Genomic DNA, 19,462 nt, shown 5'->3' on the forward strand with positions numbered 1-19,462 from the left:
ATATATATATATATATATAAAATATTGCAACCCATTTCCACAAAGCAAACATAAAATTCAACCTCTTTACCTCTGAGCCACGCATTGAATACTTGCTCTTCTCCATTGTATTTACAAAGATACATCTCAATGAAAAGAAGGAAATGATAGCAATGCTGTGGCTCCAACAAAAGTCAGAATTTGCATGAATTATTTATGCCTAAAGGTTGGTCCTACTTAGGATTCATAATATACTTCACCTTATTTTACAACAGAAAGAGAAATTATGGCTCAATTTACTAAAATAATTATAATCATAATCACATCTGCTCTTGAAGTCTGTCAAACAGCTCCATAGTGTACCGCATACATTCCCTCTACTAGATTCCCTCTTTTATGAGTTAATTAAACAATTTCACAGCATTATTTGTACAACTATTCTGTATGGCATATTGCTTGTGCAGAACATTCCCTTTAATAGCTCTATTCTTCAAACAGATGTTCATTTAAATTTTTTTCTCACAGATTTTATTTAGAAAACAATCAGTGAATGTATCCAACTATACTGTCACCTTTCTTTGGACTTAAAACAGCTCTACCTCTACATTAGGAAAATCCTATTGTGGCTTTTCAATTTTGGAGGAAAAAAAAATAAACATCTTAGCAAATGTCTATGGTTAGTGGGCAAGTTTGCCAGAGCAAATTGCCCCCAAATGATGGCTACTCAATGTTACTTTGGTACTACAGTACAAAGTCATTAAGAACTTTTCTTAAAAGCATAGAAAAATAAAAATGCATGATGACACATGTCTCCACTCTATTCCTTCTGTTTTTATAAATTTTGTCTTATACCTCCAAGCATTGGACTCACTATAAACCAGAATAAAATGACAGATTAAAGGGAATGAAATGGATGCAAGATCACTTTTTATTTATCAAAAGGCAACTGAATTAATCATATCCCAAGACATATTTTCCTGGGAAAGTGACATTGAACATTGTTATGAATTGGCTTATCTTACCAAAACATTTTAAAGGAAGAAGACACCATCTACCATATATCTTGAGGTGGAAGTTTCTCCCCCTACATGACTCCAACGAAATTTTACAGGGTGTCAGTCCCTGACCAGGTTTGTTTTGTGCACTTCACTCAACAGATTTATCTCTTTATTATCTCCATCTTAGGGAGGTACAAGGAGTCAACCGCATTCACAAGTTGTGGATATTGCATCTCCAGTGAAGAAGGACCATTCTGTTTTCCTTTCGTGAATAATTTCACTGCAGTGAGCTCAGAATTGCCCTCTTTTACTCTCATTTACATATATAGTGCTACAGAAATAAATTTTGCCCTTGCTTTTGAACTATAAAGTAATAAATTATGAACATCTATCTAATACTTTGAAAGTCTAATCTGCATTCAGTTAGAGGCAAGTACGGTGTTGAGAAAAATGAAGAGCCCATATGTTTTCAGACATTTGTTTTTCTTTCTCTTCTTAACCAGAATCTGGTGGTTCTATCAGAATAAGAAAACTTGAACACTTTAAGCATTAGTAAATATTTAAATTATGCTTACAAAAGGAGCACCTTACAGTGTTTAGGTAAAAAATGTACAAACTATTAATTACTTTAAAGTTTTAGAACAACTGCCCCATGGTTTCCTAGCTTCCTCAGTTAATACAGAGGAAATTAAACAATAAATCTTTAATTTTTTTTAACCTAGACTTTCTAAAATTTCTGAACAGGAATGGTCTCTAGGAACATGATTTTAGAACAAGCTTATGAAATGTTATCTTGGGAAAAAGGATTTCTCAGATGAGTAACATCCTTGCATGTATTGGGAGGGCATGTCTCACTGTCATGTGAATAGTGTGCAACTGGCAGGGAGTGATGGGGGAATGGAACATGTATGACAGATAGCCAGGAGCAGAGCACCATAGTCATTTTAAAGGGAGCCCATGTAGGTACTGTTTAGAATGGCAGCAATTTGAAAACCACCTAAAATGTCTTAGTGAAAGTGGTTTTTAAAATGGCTTATAATATATCTAATAATACATATAATACTCTTTGGATATTGACAATGATAATATAGTCATGTGCTGCATCACATTTTGGTTAACAATGGTAGTCCCATAAGATTACAACACTGTACTTTGACTGCACCTTTTCTATGTTTAGACAGGGTTAGATACACAAACACTTGCCATTGTGTTACAACTGCCTACAGTAATCAGTACAGTAACATGCTGTACAGGTTTGTAGACTAGGAGCAACACACTATATCATCTGGCCTAGGTGTGCAGTAGGCTCTACCATCTAGGTTTGTTAGTATACTCTTTGATGTTCACGCAATGACAAACTTGCTTAATGATGCATTTCTCAGAACATATTGCTACCATCAAGCAATGCATGACTATGTATTTTTACTTATTAGCACTAAATAATGATTACTGATCTCATAATGATCACTAAAGATAATAATATATTCAATTTCCTCAACAGATCATTTAGACTATGATCATTGAGACTGTATCACTTTTGGTAAGTATCGTTTTTCATAAAATTTTTCCATTTCATCGACACAGTAGATGACTAAAGTTTTCAATATTGTCTTTTAAATGTTGTTAGTATTCATATTAATAACCACTTTTTAATTTCTGAAATTGCTAATTTTTTCTCTCTTTTCTCCTGGTCAGTTTTGTTAGGGCTTTATCAATTATATTAGCCTTTTCAATAACTCTAATTTGGCTGTCGATTTTCTGTTTCATATTAGTTTTCTATTTCATTGGTTTCTCAAATTTTATTTGATTGTTATGAAAACACTACTTCATTGATTTCTTATTTTTAGAATTTCCTTTTTTCTATTTCCTTTGGCTTTACTTTGCTTTTCTTGTGTTCCTAACATAGAAGTTTACAGAATTCATTTCCAGCCTTCCATTTACTCGGTAACTTTCTGTTAGGAAATACCGCTTATGTTTTTATATAATTTGTATCTGTATTGCAAATTATTTAGTGAATTTTAACCACAAAGATAACAACAGTATTAACATTGGGTTCCTAATAGCTGACACTTCATCAAACTATACAACAAATATTTATTGTCTGTCACAGGCCAAGAGCTGGGGACACAGTGGTGAATAAGACACAGGCCTATCCTCATGAAGCTTGTACTAATGGGGGACAAAGGATAATAATCACATAAGCAAACAAATAAATACATGAGATGATGCTACACATGCAAATGTTTATTAATTATCTACTCCTTGACAACCAGTGTTAAATGGTTGTGACTTTTGTTTTAAAATTAAGAAGTGCCAAAAGAATCCTGAAATAAAGCTGCACACCTACAGCCATCTGATCTTTGACAGTCATCCAGAATAAGAATGGGAAAAAGACTCCCTATTCAATAAATGGTGCTGGGATACCTGGCTAGCCATATGCAGAATGAAACTGGACACATATTTTCACCATATAAAAAAAAAATTAACTCAAGATGGATTAAAGATTTAAACATAAGTCCTCAAACTATAAGGAAACTGTAAGGCTCTTAGGAGAAAACCTGGGAAACACCATTTTGGACAATGGCCTTGGAAGTCCTCAAAAACAATTGCAACAAAATCAATAACTGACAAGTAGGATCCAATTAAACTAAAGCACTTCTGCAGGGGAAAAAGCAAACAAAACCTATTGGCCAGGCCCAGTGGCTCAGGCCTGTAATCCCAGCACTTTGGGAGGCCGAGTCAGGCAGATCACCAGGTCAGCAGATGGAGACCACCCTGGCTAACACGGTGAAGCCCCGTCCCTACTAAAAATACAAAATAAAAAAAAAATTAGCCAGGCGTGGTGGTGGGCACCTGTAGTCCCAGCTACTCGGGAGGCTGAGGCAGGAAAATGGTGTGAACTCAGGAGGCGGAGCTTGCAGTGAGCAGAGATCTCGCCACTGCACTCCAGCCTGGGCAACAGAGTGAGACTCCATCTCAAAAAAAAAAAAAACCCTACCAACAGAGTAAACAGACAGTCAACAGACAACCTACAGAACAGATGAAAATATTTGCAAACTACACATCTGACAAAGGCCTAATATCTAGAATCTATAAGGAATGTAAACAATTGGACAAGCAAAAATCAAATAACCCCATTAAAAAAACAGACAAAAGACATGAACAGATGCTTCTCAAAAGACATAAAAGAAGCTAACAACATGAAAAAATGCTCAACATCACTAATCATCAGAAAAATGCAAATCAAAACCACAACAAGATACCATCTCAAACCAAGCAGAATGGGTTATCATTAAAAAGTCAAAAAATTACAGATGCTGGTGAGGCAGCAGAGAAAAGGGAATGCTTATATGTTGTTATTGGGAATGTAAATTAGTTTAGCCACTGTGAAAAGCAGTTTGAAAATTTCTCAAAGAAATTGAAATAGAACTATCATTCAAGTCAGCAATTCATTACTGGGTATGTATCCAAAAGAAAATGTATTGCTTTACCAAAAAAGACACATGCACTCATATGTTCATCACAGCACTATTCACAAAGACATGGAATCAACCTAAGTGCCCACCAACGGTAGATTAGATGAAGAAAATGTGGTACATATACACTGCGGAATACTACACAGCCATAAAAAAGAATGAAATAATGTCCTTAGCAGCAACATGGATGCAGCTGGAGGCCATTATCCTAAGTGAATTAATGCAGGAACAGAAAACCAAATATCACATACTCTCACTACTAATAGGGAGCTAAACACTGGGTACTAATGGACATAAAGATGGCAACAATAGAAACGGGGGACTATTAGGGGTGAAAGAGACATGAGGGAAAGGGTTGAAAAACTCACTGTTGGCTACTATGCCCAGTACCTAGGTGATGGGATCATTTGTGCCCCAAAACTCCATATCATGCAATATACTTATGTAAAAACTTGCATGGCAAATATATATATATATATATATAACTATGCTAGAAGATAGGCATTATTATCTACCTTTTACAAAGGAAACAGCTAAGACTCATTAAGACCAGGTAATGAAGTTTATAAGCAAGTGACAGGTAGAGTCTCCAAATATCATATTCTTTCCACTTCATCACTTCTTTCCGAAAACCATGTATTCTGCTAAAGGGCTCCTCCCTACATCCTATTATTTTCTATGATTCAAAGATAGTTATAAACGGCAGGCAACAGCAGATATTTCCAATGAACACTGCAATAATCAAATTTGTCTTTTGGTAGTGGGACTAACATTTAAGATTTGATTTGTGGAATCAAAATGGTAGAATGGAAAAACCGGAGGACATTCGGTTATTTTATTTACTTCTATTATTTATAGATTGGTCACAAGCAGGATGGGAGGCAAATGTTTAAATGATTAGTGTAAAGCTATAAGAAAAAAACAAATCACATGCCTCACAGAGCAACTATATCTTTACAGAAGACTCACAATAGATAAACGAGCATTTCTCTCCACCTTAAAATTAAAAATATTGTTGTCAAACATCTTTTCCTCCTTTCCTAAATGGTTACTTGTTTCAAGCTCCTTTTTATGCATATCCCAGCTCTTCCCTACCAAAAGCTCCACAAATAAACAAAAGACACTGTAGAGGCTCTATCTCCAAACAAGCTCCTAGCAGGAATTTCAAACTGCTCTGTTGTTTGTTTCCCTTTGCTTCGCTGCTACAAGCAGACAGCAGACAGTCGGCCCAGCTTTGCCTGCAGCAGAAGAGATTGAACAAAGAAATCCCAGGGTCCAAACTGTTCAAAAGACCTTCTGCAAACACTTCAGGGCCAGTGAATTTTCAAAACCTGTGCCTTTTGCTTTAATATTAAGAAGGGTCAGGATGAACACCCAACTGGATGCTGGAGGGTTGACAGAATGACAATGACTGAAGACAGAGGAGGATTCCTACAGCCTCTTGAGAGGGTCCGAAATGCAGGTGGGGGTGAGCAGGTCAGCCATGAGGAATATTTGTGAATAGAAAGAAAAAATATGGTATTTCTTTGTCATACACATAGTCCCCTCTTTCAGATTTCTATTCCACAGGTAACTAACCTAATTCAACATTTATCACCCATGGCTGAAACCCAGCTTCCTCTCTGATCGGTTTAGTCTATAGGATGAATGCTGCTTAAAAACCATCAAGGTGACAGAAGAACTGTGCCTAATTAACACTCTCCTAATACTTCAGCAAATAACAAGCCTGCTGTGGGGGAAAAATGCATTCACACTTCCTTATCAAATTAGGGCCAAAAATGCTCCTAATTAGCTAAAATCAATTAATGTGACAGCAAAATGAATGTATTTATACTGTCAGCTAAAGGTATAGCCAAACAAGTGGGAAATATATAAAGAAGCTGCTGGAGTTTCTTAAAGCAGTTATGAAGGGGCTGATGCTTTGAGAATTTTATCAATGACACCCAGAATCTGATGGAGATTTACCTTGGAGGCAGCCCCTGTCCTGTACTTGCAGACACCCCGGGGTGTTATAGAACTTGGATGATTCTAATTGTGATTATTCATTAAAACATGTAGTTAGTTGGTCAGCAGTCATCATGTAGATCTTGGTGCTTATTTGCAAACACACATATAAATGCATTTATATATACACAAATAAAATAGGTGCCTTAGACTACTTACTAGTAAGCTGTTTATGAGTTACGTTAGTTCTATTTTCTATAAAGCAGTCACAGCTAGTCACTATTTAGCAAACTTTTTCGCCAGGATTATACTCAGTTCAAAATGTGTTGAAGAAAAGTAGTACTTGCTAAATAACTCAGGCTGGGGGTCTTGGCATTACCTCATTTTGATTCTTCTCCCCTTCTGGTCTTTTGATTCCAATGCTGAACATATTAGTTAGCTTGAAACAACTTGTTATTAACAACACAATAAATTGTTAACAAAAATGCTCATATTACCATATGGAGTTAAATGTGATCTAAAATAGGCTTTATAGAAAGCCTAACAAAAATGCTCATATTATGATATTGGGTTAAATGTGATCTAAAATAACAATCATACTTACCATGACGTCCTTCCATTCTGGACCAAGTATTTTTTTAATGGATATTTGGGCAGGTTTTACTACAAAGGTTAGCACCTTCCTTAATTATAGCTGATTCTTACTGAAATCATCATCAAAGATTTCATTTGCGCTCTGCAGAGTCAGTGGACATGACGGGTGTCAGCTCTTCCCTGTGTGTGAATGGTGTTAGCATCTTGGTACTTTTGTTTACTTAATGAAGTGTCTGGAGGCCTCTACTGGTGTTTAGGAAAATATCAACTGAGACAGAACAATAATGCTAGAAAGATCCTAAGCAGGCAAACCTCCTTTACATATGAACTTTATTCCAAAATTTCAGTTCTCCATTCCTTGTCACTCTTTCATTATCATAAACATTGGTAAGCTAATTATTATTTCCCAGTGTCACCTTTTCTAAGTATGCCGTACACCCACAGGATACCCTGTTTTCTCTGCTGTGGCAAATGCCACCCAGTCCCGCCCATCATAGCTGCACTAAATTGTCGGCCTGAAGATTATTTTTCCACCCTCTGTCAGTTTATATCACGTCTGAACTTCCCATTCTCCAGGAATTAGGGCAGCTTTTCCATCAAACCAGCTGTTTGCTTTGCTTTATTTATTTATTTTTTTCCTCTAGTAATGGCAAAACAGCTTTCTTATGAATTAACAGTGCCCATATCAGATGGGAAAAACATAGGCTTCTGTTTCTTATCTGTTGTATTTCCAGTCTGGTACAACCGACAATCATAAAACACAGTGAGATGCTGCCAAGAGGAGAGATGGGTGGGAGACTATAAAATCTGGAGCAAAAAGACATAAATGTGATTATAAAATTATTTCCAAAGCGTACAAGAAGGGAAAAGGTGATTACAATTGTGACCTTCCAGTGCATCATACTTTTAGTAACTTTTCTCAAATACCAATAATATGTCATTTCTTTCCATAATCAACTGTTTATGAAATTTATTATAATGTTTACAATATATAACTCTAGTATTCCTCCACCACTGGAAGAAGAGGGCAAAGAAAAGAGAACTATAGAGCTAAGTAACACACGCAGCAAGCTAAATTAATATATACTCATCAATGTAATCCAAAATTCAACACAGGCGCACTCTTGAAACACAAGCAAGGGAGATAATTGCTGTTGGTTAAATTGTGACATGCCTTAGGTCTACTCCTCTAATAGCAGGTCCTGAGGCTAGGATTCTTAGGCAGGATTTTGTTTGCTTGTTTGTTTGTTTGTTTGTTTGTTTGTTTTTAAGAAAATGCTCTTGAGGGGAACACAGGGAGTTAAGGAAGTAAGATGTAAAAGATAAGCTAAGCAGGGAATTGATTTCTGGTGCACCTAGCCTCAGCCTGCTTCCATAATTGTACCAGGCTGCTATATCCCTCCTGGAGGCAAGGCAGTAGGTATTTACCAGTCAAGAAACAACTCTTGGATACCCCTCAGCCTCCTTTGTATCAGATGGCTCCAGTTGTCCAAAGGATTTCGTGTGAGGTATTAGCAGCAGCAACAACAGCAGCCTTCAAAGGAAGCCCCAGGTTCTGAGAGAGACGACAGCAGAGTACACTAAACTATAAGATTCTTTTATGGAATTTATTAAGAACCAGTGTTCAATCTATATCAAACAAATTTTGTGACTGCCTGGGAAACTTAAAGGCTAATGAGAACCTTTAGGCCATTTGAGACATGTGTAGACATAAAAGGTTGTAACTTTCTTGACTATCTTGCCAATCCTATCTACGATCCCATTTTTCTACAAGACTTTGGGTAACAAAATCAATTGTCTAATGATTTAAAAATGACAGTACAGTTTTTTTTCAATAAAGAAGAAAGGCTGGGCACAGTGGCTCAAGACTGTAATTCCAGTACTTTGGGAGGCTGAGGCGTGTGGATCACTTGAGGTCAGGAGTTCGAGACCAGCCTGGCCAACATGGTGAAACCCTGTCTCCACTAAAAATACAAAAAAAAAAAAAAAAAAAAAATTAGCCACACATGGTGATGCATGCCTGTAATCCCAGCTACTTAGGAGGCTGAGGCATGAGAATCACTTGAGCCTGGGAGGTGGAGATTGCAGTGAGCAGAGATCGTGCCACTGCACTCCAGCCTGGGCGACAGAGCAAGACTCTGTCTCAAAAATAAACAAATAAAAAACTAACACAAAAGCTTTAAGTATAAGAAATACAAAACTATTAATGTGAGCCATGAAGCTATACTTTTTGACAAAAAAGAGATTTTCAAGTTATAAATGATATTTGGGGTAGCTTTTACTATTTTGTAAGGGTTTCAGACTATTCTAATTCCATTTTAATTTTACTACCTATTCATGTAAAAAATACAGTATTGGTTATTTATGAAATTTTAAAACTGATGGAATTTTAATTAGGTAGAAAAGGAAAGCTGAGATTTCACTTATTTCTCTCAAGTTCTGCTAAGGAGATCTGCTATAACTCATGCAAGTAGCAAAATGGCACTCACTAACTTTATAGTCAATTATGCATCTGCCATAATTGAACATTTGTTATTTTAGGTAATGTCACAAAGGATTTCTGAATATGTCTTCACAGTCTCTTAAATGTTAGAGCATGATCCCCACCTCAACTAAACGTTCTTCTGAATGGGCACTAGACCATCCTGACTGTTGCTCAAGAAAAGATCACGGGCTACAGAATCAAGTACAGCTGGGATTTCAGATATGCTCTGCTGTCTATGAGCTGTGTGATCTTGGATCTGTCACTTTCATCTCTCTCAGGTTATAGAAAGCCTAGATAATATAATCTACCATCCAGAGTTACGGTCAATATTAAAGAAGATAAATATTTTATAATGATAGTACATATAACGACTCATCTTCTCGAGTGTCATGAAAAGACAGAAAATACATTTTCTAAAGACTTAAAAATTATTTGAAAACAGAGTTTAATGAGTAAGCCCAAACTTTGGAGTTACTCTTAAAAAGCAGAAAGCTTTCAGGGATCTGTTACCTTGAAAATTCAGTCTGAGGGAACAAGTTCCCTCACTCAAAGCCAATGAATGGAAGGAATTGAAAAGGCCTTAAGGAAAACTTCCTTCTCTCTGTGTTTCTATTGAAATACTTGAGAAGGTCTACGGAGATGCAAACTTTCAATAACAGCTTATTTTGTGGTAATGTTCTCATTTAAGTTATCCTGTACTGTCACATAACCTTGCGTAAGAGCATTTTAAACCTCATGAAATAACTGACACATTTCAAAGCATAGAATGGAGATGCAAAACACAGTTATTGGGAAATGGAAACATTTCAAGTAAGATTGTTTCTGGAAAGAGTAGCCCTGAAATTATTGTCATTAAAACTACCAGAATTTTAAATTGCATTAATCTTTTCATGATCAAAGAAAACAATTAAAATGTTGAAGATTCATTTTCTACTTATCAAAGTAGAAAATTTTCAAAGATTCATTTTCTACTTATCAAGTAATGTTATACCTAGTTTTATTTTAAAATAAAATTGAATTTCTAAAAATTGCCTGATTTAAATATAAAATGTAAGGCGTTGCCACATTTAAGGATAAAGGGAATTGCACCATTTGGAACTAGTGCAAGGAAAGTATACACTAGTATCTCCTTGTGGTGACAGAGTCAGGGTCAAAGAATCATATTTGCATTCTTTTGTTCTGTAAATCCCATATTTCTTCTAATTATAAGGACTCATTTTTTTCTTCCTCCATCCTCCTTAGAAATACCAAACATTTAATAACTATCCTTTGTAAAAAGCTTTCACTTGTCTAAAGATGCAAATTGATTACCACCACTTTGCATAATTGACTCACGATAGTTTGGTAAAGTTAAACCAGAAAAAACAGAAACAAGTTTAAATGTGTTCCATGTTTGCATTCTTCATAGCCACTAAAGTGTCTCAGAATGGAAAATAACTTTAAAAAATGATTTGGTAATGGTAGTTAGAGTTCCTACAAAAACTAGTTTTTTATTTAGATGAACTACTTAAATATACATCCTTAAAGATTTGATCAGAGATTATGGCTGTAACATTTAATTACCTTCACTTTAGGGTCACCATAAATCAAAAGATTATAATTCAAGTGTATACTAATTTATTCTTGACCTTGGAGTTAATTACTAACCATCAGATTCTTTAATTACTGTTGGCAAGGGAGGAATATATCAAAAGAAGACCTGCTGAAACAAAAAATATACATAAAGTTTATGGGCACCAAGAAGAACTAGAAAAGTTAGCAAATGTTTTACTAAGTTACATGTTTATGAAAACCCTGATACCAATGCCAAACAGAATTACAAGAACAAATGAACTCTAGACCAATATCCCTAATGAAAATGCAGCCAAAATTCTAAATGAAATTTTAGCAAGTTGAATCCAACAAATACAAAAAGTATAATTGTAACTGAGGTTTGCACCAGAAATAAAAGGCTAGTTTAACGTTCAAAATTAATAAAATACTTCAGCACATTAAAAAAACTAAGAAAAATTATATAATCATCTCCATAGATGTAGAACAAAAAGGTTGACAAAATTCAACATACAGGTATTTTTTAAATGCCTGATTAAAGAAAAAAAACAAAAACAAAAACAACTCACAACAAAGAATGAATAGAAGGAACTTCCTCAACCTGATGGTGTTTATAAAAAATCAACAGGCCAGGCTCAGTGGCTCACGCCTGTAATCCCAGCACTTTGGGAGGCCGAGGCAGGCAGATCACGAGGTCAGGAGATCAAGACCAGCCTGGCTAACAAGGTGAAACCCCGTCTCTACTAAAAATACAAAAAATTAGCCGGGCGTGGTGGTGGGCGCCTTTAGTCCCAGCTATTCGGGAGGCTGAGGCAGGAGATTGGTGTGAACCCGGGAGGCACAGCTTGCAGTGAGCCGAGATCACACCACTGCCCTCCAGCCTGGGTGACAGAGTGAGACTCCGTCTCAAAAAAAAAAAAAAAAAAAAAAAAAATCAACAGGTAACATATTTTTTAGTAGTGAGACTATGATCCAGCAAGGAAAAAAAAATGAAAACTGGAATCTCTTAAACTTGAAAACTTTGACTCTTCAAAAGATACTGTTGGTGTCTTTGAGTTCTGACCAAGATGAATTAGCCCATTCCTCCCAAGTCCTCCATCTTACCGTTGAATCACATAATGAATAATTCTAGGCACTGAAAGGTGGAAAGAAGAAAGCAGAATGTCTGGGAACCCTGAGACTTAAGGAATCACAAGGAGGTGAGTTCCCTGGGTCTCCATACTACCTCCCATACATCCCAGAAAAAACACTGCAGAAGCCTCCAACCCAGAACTGCTAACAGGCACAAACCCAGACTAAAAGCTCCAAGAGAAGGTGATACTCACACTCCAAACATCAAGTAAAGAGTGACCTAACAGAACAGAGAAACTTTTTGACAATATCCACCCCATTCAAACCAAATACCTATAAAAAAGCCAACTTTCAACACACAAACACACACACACACACACACACACACACACACACACACTTCCATGTTGGGCTAAGAAAGCAGCTTATCTTCTCTCCATTTGCTCATCACTTCACTCCCTCAGCTCCTTGCACAGTGAAATCAGACACTCGTCCTCCAATCTCCTGACCCAGTGGTGCTGGCAGGGCCAAGTTGAGAGCTGTTCCTCCTAGAGCAGACAAAGCCCTGACTCTCCTGCCATGTTAGTGGTGTCAAGGCCAATTGGGGAGTTGATCTTTCCTCTCCTGCCCAGCAAAAACGGGAGGTGCTCTGATTGCCCCATCCAGGGAGCATCAGTAGGATCTAGAATTGAGCTGAACCTCCATTCCTACCTGGCAACAAAGAGACTTAATTAGGTGGTGGGTCATAATTAGAGGTGGGTCTCATCACCCCTCTGCTGTACACCTCCAATCCCTGTATCTGTGGGACCCGAAAGGGAGACCAGCTTCTCACCTCCACCTGACATCAAGTGGTGGAAACAAGTGGTGGGAGATGGCAGAGATCTGCCCTTTCCTGCCCCTTTTTCCTTTCCCTGGTGTCAGCAAAACTCAGCAGGAGCTGATTTTACTCTCTCTCAGGGGCAAAACTTGGTCTGAGCCAATGCCCGCTTGCGCTGGCAAGCTATCACGGGGAACAAGGGAGGAGCTAAAGTTGTACCCCACTCATTTGCTACAGAGCAGTGTGAATCAGTGCCCCACATTTGCACAGTGGGAAGCTGAAGATATGTGCCAACTCAGCCCTTGTGACATATATCTACAGAACAGAATCCAGAGTTTCAAAATACAACATCCAACATGTCCAGGATACCCAAATGTTACTCATCACACCAAGAATCAGGGAAATCACAACTGGAATGAGAATGAGAGTTAAACAGATGCCAACATTGAAAGGGATGGGATGTTGGGATTATCTGACAAGGATTTTAAAGGCATAAAAATACCTTAAAATGCATTTAGAAATTCTCCTCAAATAGAAAACAAGAAAATCTCAACACCAAAAAAATAGGAGTTATAAAAAATAACCAAGTGAAAATTATGTCTCTATAAAATATAACAACCAAAATTAAAAAGAAAATCACTGGATGGGCTCAATAGTAGAATGGAGATAGCAGAGAATAGAATCAGTGAACTTGAGGTCAGATCAACAGAATTAACCCAACCTGAATAACAGTCACGAAATAGACTGAAAAAGCTTAACAAGTTCTCAGGTACTTATGAGATAATAACAAGAGCCAATATTTACATCATTGGAGTTCCAGAAAGAAAAAAGAGAGTGAGCAAAACTGAAATTTAAAAAGTATTCAAAGATAATAATGGCTGAAACGTCTCAGTTTTGAAAAGATATAAATTTAAAGATTTCAGAGGCTGAAATAAAACTCAAGATAAACACACACAGAAAATATGTATTCTGAGACATATCATAATTAAACTTCTGAAAATTAAAGACAAAGAAAACAATTTTTAAATGACATATTACTTATAGAGGAGCACCAATTTGAATAACAGCAATTTCTCATCTAAAGTCAAAAGGCCAGAAGAAAGTGGCACCACATTTTTCACACTCTGAAAGAACAGAACTGTCAATCATGAATTTTGTATCTGCCAAAAAATATCCTTCAGGAGTAAAAGGGAATTAAAGACATTTTTAGGCAGAAGAAAACTATATGAATTTGTCACTAGTAAATCTACCCATAAAGAATGACTAAGGAAATTTCTTTAAACAGAAATGAAATAATTTGAAGAAATGAAATGAAGAAACCTTCAAATTTCAGAAAAGAAATAATGACTTTGCAATGGGTAAAATCAGAGGTACAAATAAAATAAATATGATATGTTCTCCTTACGAATTTCTTGATGACTGAAGAAAAAATTTTTACATTTGATGGTGTGCTCAATGAATGTAGAGAAAATTCTTAAGACAGTTGTATTTTAAAAATGGGGAAGTAAAGGAAATTAAAGTAATAATTCTACACTTTACTTGAAGTGGTAAAACATTGACAACAGCTGACTGTGACAAGCAAAACATGTATTGTAATAGCTAGAGCAACCACAAAAAAAACTACACAAAGTGATATACTTAAAAACACTATAAATGAAAATGGGATCCGAAAAAAATTCATGTAACTCCCAGGAAGGCAATAAAAGAGAAACCAAGGAACAGGAGACAGAAGAAACAAGTTGAAGAAAAATAATAGAGTGACAAATTTAAACATAAATTTAAATTATATATTTATCAAAATGAGTCCATTTCATTGTGTGTAAATTTAAAACATATTAGTTTAAAAGTAGATGGACAAGCCACAAACTTGGAGAATATATTTGCAATATCTTGATATGCGTGTGTGTGTATTTGACAAAGCTTCACATTCATTGTATTCAGACTACAAAGCAGTCCTACAATTTGATTTTTAAAACTAAGAAAAAAAAGAAAAGCAATAAAAATGACTTGAACAGACACTTCATAAATAAGGATATACAAATAGCTAAATAGCATGTAAAAGGTGTTCAACCTCATTACCCATCAGGAAAAGAAAATTAAAATCCCAATAAGATTAAAAAGACTGATAGCACTCCAGGAGCAGCAAGCACCCTTACCACCTGTATCTTGGTTTTCAATGCCATTTCCCATTAAAAGAAATGAGGGCTTATTAGACAAATGGCTGATTCGAGGACTGAGGCAGGAAATATACAAAAATGAGTCTGGAGCATCTTATGATGCTGGAAAGTAAGAAACGGCTGAAAAAACAAACAAACAAATATGGAGGCAGGTCAAAGGGACAGAAGTGCCAACTGAATGAGCTCCCAATGGTCCAAAGCTGTAAGAACTGAAGCAACATAATAAAGTAGAATTGGATTATCACTCAAAGCATAAAGTAAATATTTATGAGTTGATACTGATATAAATGAATGAATGAATAATTGAAAGAAGAGATCATCTCCCATGCAGATGAATTATTAATACAAATTGTTTATGTCCATCTTCCACTCTCAAGGAGGTAAAGCGTAGCTCTCTACACCTAAATGTGGGCACTGCAAAATGACTTTCTTCTGACAGCTTGGAAAGGGGTCAGCACCAGGCTATTGGAAAGAAGAACTTTACGGTGGAGAAACCTGACACACACTACCTTGGCCAAGCAATCAATTTAACATCAACTGTGATAAGTCAGGTTGATAATACATACCCTTGATATGACGTGAAGACATAGGCATTTCATCTCTGTGGTCTCCCTCTCCAAAACCTGTGACCTCAGTATAATCATGAGAAAAACAGCAGAAAATTCCCAGGCAGAATACATTTAACAAAATATCTAAGCAGTATTCCTCAGAACTGATGGGGTCATCGAAAACAAAGGCCGTGGATTGGTGACCACTGACTGAAAGTCTTGAATAGGTGATGGATTTAGCCAAGCGGCTAATTATGGACTAGAGCTCCAGGCAGAGGGAACTGGCAGACCAAGATGCCGGGGAGAGACAAACATACCTGTGAGGTCTGGGAACATCAAGGAGGGCAGGGTGGCCAGAGCAGAAACTGGAGAGCGTGGCCCTTGGTCAGGGAGCTGTCCATAAACTGCTCTATGAAAAGCTTAGTCCTGACATTGGGGGTACGCATTTAGAAACTTCTATGACAGTATGACAGATTAGTTTTAGGTCTGTTGAATCAAATAACACAAAATTGGGGCATGCATATTTTATATCTATTTCCTGTATTTTTTACATTTTATTTTTGGATAGCTCATTTTTTATAATATTTTATAAAAGTTTTGGTTCATGATGATTCAGAGTTTTTTTTTTTTTCTTTTCAGTTTTCTTAATGATCTTTCACCACATACAGTCTTACAGTACCTGAAGGTCTTATTAAGAGGCAGATTCTTATTCAGGTCTGGAGTAGAGTCTGGGATTCTGCCTTTCTAATGAGCTCCCAGGTAAAGCTTATACTTCTAGTCCATGGAGTAGCAAATCTAAGAATCACTGTAGGGCTGGGCCGAGAATAGAGAACAGGGAAGCTTAGAGAGAGGCAGGGAGGCTAGTTAGAAAGTGATGGTAAATATGCAGGCAACTGCAGGCAATGCTTCAGATTACAGTGGCAACAGTGGTGGTGGTAAGAAGCGGTCAAATTGTAGGTTTTTACATGAAAAGTAGAGCCAAACAATTTCTAGATGTATTGGGTGAGGGGTAATGAGTAAAAGAGATCAAAGATGATGCTAGGATTTTGCGGCATAACCAAATGAAAGGATTGAGTTACGTAGCTCATGAGTAGAGAGGCTGACCCTGACAACAGAGCCTGAGCAGGTGACCATTTCATCCCAGCCATTTTCTGTGAGTGGTCCAAAATGCTGGGAAATACCCATAAGACAGATTGATCTTTTAGATCTCTCTATATATAGAAACACACACAATAAAGCCATGATATGTAGAACTCTAATCTGTTTCCTTGAATCAACAATAACGGCAGTACTGGCAACAAGAAAGCTTGAAAATCACTACAACTGAGAATATAAGGACAAAACACCACCACAATCAGATAAGTTACTATAACGTGTTAACTTCACCTGCTGAGTCATCAAAGCACATGGATCAAATAATCCAGGCCTGAACTACCTGGCAATCTCTCAGGAATTTTTATCCATAGAACTCCTTAAGAGTTTTTTATGAGCGAGAGAGATGGTTAATAGTGTTAACAGTAAGATATATGAATGAATCAATGCTGTGTTGAAGCCTTATTATGAATAGCAAGGTCCGATTAAATGATATGTGTTGTGTCTGGTGTTTGTGTGTGGGTTTTTTAGGGGTGGGGGGTGTGTGTGGTTTGTGAGTTGCCAGGAAAAATAATGGCTAGAATGTTATACCCCATATTGTTAACAAAGATCACCTCTGGGAAAGGAAAAGAAGTTGACAGAGAAAGAGGGAGGGATGATATGATGGTATGACATACCTTCTGAGATATGCCTCTGATTTATTTGAATTATTTTATAACATTACGTTTTAAATTTTGGAGCACTATAAAGACAGAGATTATGTGTGCAGTCCTTTCTACCATCTTACCTCTACTTAAGAAAAATGGAACACAGCCTTCTCAGGAAATCTAACCTTTTCCTCAAACATTTTGCTTATGAGTATACAGAATGAATTTCCTTGAGCTATACACCGCTATACAGATTAAGCAAGCAAAACCCATGAAAACACCTACAACTTTATCTCTAGCAAACATCAGTCCCCAAAATAAGAAGATGTAAAGGCAAGTGGAACATGAGAAGGCTAAAATAGCACCAAGATTTCTTCATGCAGTGAAAATAGCACGTGCTCGAGAAGGAAATTGAGTGCATTCATGAACAATCATGAAGTCATCCTATTGTAGTATTTTTACTTACACTAAACCACCCCTTCATTCTAATAAAGCTTGATCACCAATATTCTCCCTTCATGTCTAGTTTTTTAAAGTTTACTAACATCACCTCTCTCTCCATATTTACCTCCAAGTAGCATGTATGTCTCACATTCTGCTCTGTGGATTCAGTGAAAGTCTTTCCTTTGCTAAGATCAAAGCACTACAAACTAAGTAGTTTGATCTCTGTATGTATCTTACGGCAAACTGTGTGTATAATCCTGTACTTTATAAATATAATGATCTTATAACAGACCTGCTGAGCATAAGTGGCCAGCTTAATGCACACAGCCTGTGAATCTTCATATTAATTACTTTTGCTCCCAAACTCTGTGTAGTGGAAAGAACTAGATGGGGGTTGGAATCATGGTTCTATGACTTATAAGGAGGACGTTGACAGCCACTTAACCCCTTTGAGTGTCAGTTTTCTTATCTATATAAAGTGAGGATTAAAGTATTTACTTCACAAAGTTGTCTTTGTGGCTTAATGAGATATAAGAGCTTGTAAAACTACTTACTCAGTGCCAAGCACATAATAAGCCCACAATAAATGCTAATTTTAAAATATTATTCAGAAAGGAAATGTATGTGAGATATCAGAACACATTTTAAAAACTGCCAACAAAACCAAGACTGGCCTTCTATGTGGAAATAGTAGAGATGGCACCTACTTTGGTAAAGTGGAATGTGAGAAAGATCTTAGCCTGCCTCTTGGCCTCCTTAAGAAATGTTCCCTTTAACTCATTTCAACATGTCACCTAGTAAAGGTAATCTATTAAGTAGGTAACATACAAACAGGAGTTAGATTTTCCTCCATAGTGAATCCGTCTCTAAACGCTATAACCTAGCTGAACTAAGACCTGTGGCAGACAATTAGCAGAGGGAAGCATTGCACATTGCAGGTGAAGGTGGGAAGCATGCTGAAGCCCTAGGGAAGAGAAACAAGAAAGGAAATATCAGCTCACTTTTCAGTCTCACGCAAGGGCCACCTGCACCTATGTGGTAATGCCCATAAGTATGCATGCAGGAAATTTCTATAAGCAAAAGGACTGTTTTGGATTTGAAGGTATCCAAGTCCTGGTTGTCATCCCTACAAAGTTTGAGTGAATGGACTTGGCAAAGTATGCATTCAGGTGAAGGTACAGGCAGGTGTGCTGTGCTTACAGCTATCCTAGAAATTGGACTGGGTTTGCCAAACTTCAGTTTGCAAGTTGGAACTCCCTGGTCTTGCATAACCTTGATTTAAAATGATGATGAATAGGTCTGTTTCTGCAGCAGAAAGGAAAAAACAATGGTAAGAGAGAATAAACTCTCTTAAAGGAGGGATTAACTCTTTTTTTGAAATAGCTTCCTTGAAAATAGAAGCAGGGAATAGTGTAAATGGGATCCATTTTTTTTTTCTTATGATTTCTCACCTATTTTTTTCCTTATGGTTTCTCACTATTTTTTTCCTTATGGTTTCTCACCTCAGATTGTCCTTGAGGTAATTTTCGTATCATGATGCTCACTTTTCTGATGTAGAAAATCAAAGCATGTAAAGGCATAACTATAACTTTGTTTACCATCAATTCAGTAGCAAGCATTATTACAACTGTCATATATG

The 19,462-nt window shown here is 36.7% G+C and overlaps 1 protein-coding gene across 1 annotated transcript in view; it reads right to left on the minus strand.

Moving 5' to 3' along the window:
• The window catches only part of LOC108534020 (uncharacterized), a 269,309-nt gene that overhangs the window by 50,719 nt on the left and 199,128 nt on the right, over positions 1 to 19,462 (minus strand). The window lies entirely within an intron of this gene.

This window comes from Rhinopithecus bieti, unplaced genomic scaffold (genome assembly GCF_001698545.2).
Source record: "Rhinopithecus bieti isolate Rb0 unplaced genomic scaffold, ASM169854v2 scaffold_11587, whole genome shotgun sequence".
In the NCBI taxonomy this organism is placed as follows: Eukaryota; Metazoa; Chordata; class Mammalia; order Primates; family Cercopithecidae; genus Rhinopithecus; species Rhinopithecus bieti.